General features: G+C 37.2%; 1 pseudogene; it reads right to left on the reverse strand.

Annotated features, from left to right (window-relative positions):
• Positions 1-1,771: 1,771 nt before the first annotated feature.
• Positions 1,772-7,249, reverse strand: LOC103745281 (annotated as a pseudogene).
• Positions 7,250-7,465: the final 216 nt, after the last annotated feature.

Here is a 7,465-nt window from a genome sequence, read left to right on the forward strand (position 1 = left end):
AGGGTGATGGAGGTATTATGTAACTGAATATCAGTGATGACTGCAAAACTGAAAAATGCCAACAACCACTAAATCATATGCTTTACTATGTTAAAGTTCATGCTGTATGAATTTCATCTCAATGAAAATAAATTGCCAAAGGAAAAAGAGGTATTTTTCGAGGGTGGAGAAGTAATGAAAAGTTCTACAATTGATTTGCTGATAACTATGAACTTTGAAAATATATTAAAAGTCACTAAATTGCATACTTTAGATGCATTAGATGAGTTCACTCTAAATATGTAAATTACATGTCAATAAAATCGTTACCCAAAACACACAAAGGCTTAAAGACTCAGTTGTGTCTGCAGTTTCTCACGGACAAAGCCTAGCAATAACAGCAACAATACAAATCATGTATTTTAAAAAGTTGAAAAAAAGACTTAGAACCTTAAGAAAAAATAACAAACTAAGATAAACAGTGAAGATCTAAATGTTATAGCTTCAGATATATTTACTTTAATGATTTTAATTTTAGATAGATAATAAAATTGTAATTAGTGTCCTGAGGGAGGGAGGACCACAATGAGGAAACTGGATACTAGTAACATTGGAAGAGATGAGTCATTTTTTTCCCAAAGCTGATACAAAATACTGACCTTTAGATTGAAGATATTTGGGAAGGTTAGGCTGGTGGTACCAGAAGCTGGAAGACTGGAAGTTCAAGTCCAGCCTGGGCTATGGAATACCTTTAAGGTCAACCCAGGGAATTTAATAAGAATCTGTTTTTCACACATTGTGACACACACAGTGAAAAGTTTTCTGGGGCTATAACTCAGTGGCAGAGAGAGTGCTGGCTTAGCATGCAGGAGGCTCTGGAAACCCTAAGAAGAATAAATAGAAATGACACATTAAGGTATAGAGTAGTGAAACTGGTGAAATAAAAATGCAAAGAGTAAAGGGAGTAAAAAGAAATCAAACAAAAAAAGAACAAACAGACAAACAAAAACAACGAAAGAAACAATGAGAGAAGGCAGTAAATTTAATTGCAAATGCAACAATATCGAGAAGTGCAACCTTCACTACGTGGTGAGGTCACAGTGGTAGCCGGCTCCTTGTGCATGGGCAGCGGCCATTACCAAGAGGGTGGGTCTCTGTGACAGCATTAGTGACACAGGGAGGTGTTCAGCTCCCTTTTGCTGTCATGGCACACCCCTCCCATGTGATGCCTTCTAACTCCTGACCGTGCTCTCCCCGAGTCTTGGATTTCTTGGCCCTTTGCTACAACTATGAGTCAAATAAATTTGTATTGTTTTTAATTTTAAAAATTAAAAAATACAAGGATGTAATCTTTAAATTTTTTTTTTAAGTTTTATGTGTATGTGGGTATTGCCTGAATGTATGTGAGTGCACTCGTGTCGTGCAATGCCGTGGAGGCCAGAAGAGGGCTTCTGATTCCACTGGAACTGGAGATAAGGATGTTCGTAGCTGCCATGTGGGTGCTGGGAACTGAACCCAGGTCCTCTGAAAGAGCAGTCAGTACTCTTAACCTCTGAGCCATCTCTCCAGGATATAATCTTAGAAACAGCCAAGACGGAAAAGTATGCTCCAAATGAGCAGTAGTAAAGTTGAGATATTGGTGTAGGTAAGAACTTTCTGAACAGAATTTCAACAGCACAGTAACTAGCTCCAAGAATCAACAGATGGACTAAATGAAATTTAAACCTTTTTTGCACAGCAGAAGAAACTGTCAGCAGAGTGAAGGCAGAGTTCACAGAATGGAAGAACATCTTTACCAGCTGTACTTCAGACAGTGGCCAATATCTAGAATTTACAAAGAACTGCAAAAATTAAACACCAAAAACCTAAAATCCCAGTCAACAAATGGTTTAATGAAATGGACAGCTTTCAGAAGAAGAAACATTAATAGCCAATAAGCTTTTTTTTTGTTGTTGCTATTATTATATTTTATTTATTTTTATTTTATGTTCATGAGTGTTTTGCCTTTGGAAGCACTTCACATGCATGTAGTGCATGATGGCCAGAAGAGGGTATCTGATTCCCTGGAACCGGAGTTACTAACAGTTGTTAACTGCCATGTGGGTGCTAGAAACCCAACCCATGACATCTGCAACTTAACTACTGCTCTTAACTACTGAGCCATTTCACCAGCCCCTGCCCCAATAAGTTTTTATAAAAGAGTACCCAACCCAAATTAAGGAACGTTCGGCAATTGATGGTTGCTGCGAGGGGAAAAGACAGTGTCTTACAGGGATGGGATTCCTGATGGGTCCAGTGGATGAACCCATACTGAAGGACATTGGGGACACAAATCATACTCTACAGGCCATATCATATCTAAGACAGTTCATTAAACAGAGTCGGGGCAGTGGGAAGAGGTGTGCATAAGGGAAGGATTCTAAATACCATCAAACTATATAGTAAAAACCAAAAATTTTAAAAAGTGTTCAACATCCATACTCATTATTAAATTAAAATAACTTTGAGGTACCACCTCACCCTAGTCAGAATAGCTATCATCAACAAATCCAACAACCAGAGTTGGAGAAGATGTGGAGTAAGAGGAACCCTTATTCTCTGCTGGTGGGAGTGCAAATTAATAGAGCTGTTATGAAAATCAGTTTGAAGAGTCCATAAAAATTAAAGATAAAATTATTAAATGACTCAGCTAACCACTCCTGAGCAATAACCTAAGAACTCCATATCCTATCACAGAGACACTTGTACAACCATGTTTATTGCAAAGAAACAGAATCAGCGTAGATATCAATCAACAGATGAAAGGATTATGAGAATGTGGTACATAGCTGGGCCTGCCTTTAGTCCCAGAACTAGGGAGGCAGAGGCAGGTGGATCTCTGTGAGTTCAAGGTCAGCTTGGTCTACATAGTGAGTTCCAGGACAGCTGGGGCTGCAGGAAGACCCTGTCTCAATAATAGCAAAAAAAAAAAAAGGAAAGAAAATGTGCTATATATACACTATGGACTATTATTCAGCTGTGAAGAAAAAAAAATAAAAGTATGGAATTTGCAGAAAAATGGATGGCTCAGATACAGTCTCATTGGGACCTAGGAATTATTGATTAGGCACAGCTTGCTGGCCAGTGAGCCCCAGGGATTGCCTTTCTCTACCTCCCCAGTACTGGGATTACAAGGGACACACAAATATACCCAGCTTTTATGTGGATACTGGGAGTTAAACTTAGGTAAAATGCATAGCAAATATTTTATCAACTAGGCTATCTCCCCATCCCCCACCCTCCTCCGGTGTCACTTCTACTTACATTCTTCTTTTACTGACAAAGGAACACTCTTCTTTTCAAATCTTAGGGGGTGAGCCATGAACACATCCAGGTGCTGGAGTCCCAAGGACTTCACAGTCTACAAAGAGATAGTAACTATTTTAGTGACAGTTACTGTGCCATATGGGTTCTGAGCAAGGTGTTCTTTTGGTGGATACATTAGGACTAATGAAGGGTAAAGGGAGATTTCAGAAGCAGGTTTTCCCGCAGCTGAATACTTAAGACTAAAATGATCTTCTGAATCAAAATTGCATTGAAGTTCTGTTGTTAATTCAGATACAGATGAGGCAGGAAAAAGAGAAACAAAATTAAATACAAAAGGAAGTCATACAGAACTCCCTTCTGTTAAAGGCTGGTTTCCCCAGTTTCTTACATGATGTTTAAGAGCTGAACACATCTCTCAAGAGTACTTCTTCTCATCATATTTTACAAAATCTTACAATATCTTTTCCACTATTCCTTGACCACTTCTCTGATCTGAGAGGGATAATTGCATTCAATTATCCCTCAACTTTCATTCAGTCAGAAAATTACATTATATAAACCCCAATGCTTTACATTTATAGCACATGTACTATAACATATTACTCATTTGAAGAGTGGGAAACCCTCATTTTCTTAGCCTTCCCCTTCCCTTATTCTCCTTCTCTACTGTCTCTTTTCCTTTATTTTCTTTTTTTCTACTCCACAGAAATAAAATCCCAATTCTATTCATGAGTTTCATCCATTGGATAAAAGTCAATGTAATGTAATGTAATGTAAAGAAGTGAAATGAGCCAGGAGAAGATACTGATTTGGTGCACAATCACCATTGACTTCCATCCTCTTATTTCTGTATAATAAATGACTTGACCTTTATCATCTCCATCAGTTTTTCATCCTCTAACTTCCTTTCTCTGGGCAATAACTTTAAAAACCATAACCCCATAATCCCTGCCCCCATAATCAGATCCTGGAGAAAAGGATTATATACTTAAAATATTCAGGCAGATTTGTCCTCCATGGCTGCCACATGGAAATGTGTTAAACAGACACTTGTAGCAGCCTTCATCTTCAAATGTCACTTCCTGGATAGTTATGAAGGACGAACTGGGATCTAACAGTGCAGCCTGTCTCCAAAGGGTGGGAGAATTTTTTCCCCGTATTTACTTCTGTAAGTGCCAATATTTTGTGGTGAAGAGCCTTGGATAATCTGCCAGGTAATTTGCACAACATCTTCCAGAGTTGTCAAATTGCAGAAGATAGTTACATTCCTTCCCAGTACAGCTGTCTCATTATTGTTATGCTTTATCCTCTGTGAAGACTCTCAAAATGAGGTTCAGTATTAAGAGAAGTATATTCTTTACTACCCCAGTTTGTCTAAATAGCAGTTATCTGTCTACCTTTGCCTCTTATGCTCAATAGAAAATGAACTATGCAGCAGGATGTGGTAAGAAACTGCAGACTGATTCAAAAGGATTGTGAGTTTAAGGCCAACCTATGATACATTTTCATTAAAACCATGTACATTTTATGCATTTATTAAGTCTCTGTCTCAATAAAAATGGAAAAAGTTTGAAAATGTAGCCTGTGTATCATCAGTAGGTAGAATGCTTGCTAGGTACATCCATGACCATGGATTTGATCTTCAACACAATGAGAGAGGAGAGAGAGAGAGAGAGAGAGAGAGAGAGAGAGAGAGAGAGAGAGAGAGAAGAAAAAAAAAAGAGAGAGGAGAGTATAATATCACTTAATTAAGACTTATTGAGGATAAAAATTTAAATGTGTAAATTAGTCAACATAAGGAAAATTTTATATTATGACAAAAGACTTGTATGCTAATGTATGCATTATTTCACACCTGACTGGATAGTTCATGCACTTAAGATTGTCTACTTACTTATCAAGGAAATATAGGTTAAAATGAGGACTACACATATACCAGATATCTAAAATGAAAGGCAGACAATACCAAGTTTGTTGCAGAAACAATGCACCACACATACAAACACCATTGAAGGCAATGAAAATTTTTTTAGGCTATTCTGTGAAACCTTTGGTAACATCTTAAAATTAAACATAAGTGCCTATCCTATAAGCAAACAAACTACTCCAAATATATAGAAATTTATATATTTGTTTGCTAATGAGAAAAAATGTTCATGGAATACTATTTGTCATAGTCAGAAACCCAACTACAAACCAAGAATAGATTTTATACCATGCTCCAGTGGATGGCCCCATACCCATGACTCTATGGGCAGGACAAATTGGACTCTGCAGGTTGTCACAAAAAAGAAAGACATGAAGTTTTTGTGTGTGTGGGGGGGTGGATCTGGGAGGAGTTAGGGGAGGACTGGGGATGAATATGATTAAAATACATCATATGAAATTCTCAAAGAATTAATGAAGTTATATTAAAAATAACAGGTTCTATAAATATAATATTATACAAAGGAATATTATTCAGAAATGAGATTTAATGAGCTTCATCTTCTCTCAACAGTATGAATAAATCCTACCAATATATTGTTGAATCAAAGAGGCCAGAAACAAGTGAATAAATGTTTAATAATCACATGTATTTTAAAAATGCCAAGAACAGATCAAATAAGCCCAAATTGTGAGGAGTTAAGAAGTAGAGATCAAAAACCTGAATAAGGCTATGTGATATGATCACTTTCCTGTATATCTGTTTTACTTAAATCTGAACTTTAGAAACCCAACCTCATGCACCTGGATCCTCCTTACTCATTATTTTGTCAGTTTTTCATTCACTTAATTTTTATGCTCCAATAAGAAGAAGCATTTCTCAACTACTGTTCAACATGTACACACTGGTTCTAAACTGCCTATACAGCACTATGGAATTCTCAAGCACATGTAATACATTTATTGTTTAAACACATTTCATTCATCAATCAAAGTTCTGATTTGGGCCTTTACCTGGGCTGATTTCTAGGACTGAGATTGTCTAGCAATCTTTTACTTTACTAAGCCTCAGGCTTTTCATATCAAGCATGGGCTTCATGACATCTGACTCACAAAGTGTTGAATAAAATAAGAGCATGTGGGTGATCTGACAGTTACAAATCACCACAGACATTTTAGCTTCGATAGGTAATTTGGTCCTTGCCCTTGGGAAAAGATTGACCAGTACATAAGAAAACCCAAACTAGCACCACACAAAAGGTAACAACCAAATGACCCATTACTGTTTCATAACAATTTCTGCATTGCTTTGTCCCACTTCATCATTGGATCTATATTTCGAGCTATTTCATGACAGAAATCTTCCTCATTGTACATTTAAAAAAGTCATTTTTTATTTTTATTTGTGTACTAGGGATTGAACCCAGGACCTCACTCATGTAAAGCACAAGCTTTATGACTAAGCCTCAGCCCTTCTTTGGAGATTACCATGTTTTTTGTTTCCTGAATTCATAAGAAACACAGGCTATTGACTTAACCTGAACAAAACCAACAGATTTAGGTAAAATGCATTTTATTCAATAATTCTGATTCAGTAGAAGTTAGTAAGACAGTATTTGTTGAATCCTTAAAGAGTGCCAGCTTGTAATGAAAGACAAAATCACCAAGAAAATGATTTATAGAGTTGCCAATGTAATTTGAAAAACATCTGAATGACAAGAAGAGCCTCAAAACAAGTCAGTCTGAAAATGAAAAGGCCTGCAGGCTGCCTGACTGCTGACAGGACATGTGTCATAGAGACAAAAGAAGTATGCCGAAGAGTCCCTTTGCTTCTAGTTAGTCTGTAACCTTAATATTTAAGGGAAACAGATATACAAGAAAGCATCTAATTTGAGCAAGTTGTACATATCCTGGAAGCATATGCCCTTCTTTACCTATCTGCATAAAGATAAATGGCCTGTCAATTTGCCATTGATTTCCAGCTACACACCTCTGAGAGAAACTAGTTACCTGCCTCTGGTGCACAAATGAGAAACATCAAGAGCTGGAGAATGAAATGGAATGGAGATTCCATTGACTGCCTACAAAAAGTCCTCCCTAACAGTAAAATGCCTTATCTTCAAGCTTTGCTTCTTCAGCACTGAAACTGAAAATTCTCTTCCTCCTTCCAACAGGTTCCCACCAAAAGGTTTCTCTCATCTCTCTTCTCAACACACAATCAAATCCTCATTGGCTTTCTTTACTGGGGGTTGAA

The sequence above is a fragment of the Nannospalax galili genome, unplaced genomic scaffold (assembly GCF_000622305.1).
Source record: "Nannospalax galili isolate Female #2095 unplaced genomic scaffold, S.galili_v1.0 scaffold903, whole genome shotgun sequence".
Classification (NCBI taxonomy): Eukaryota; Metazoa; Chordata; class Mammalia; order Rodentia; family Spalacidae; genus Nannospalax; species Nannospalax galili.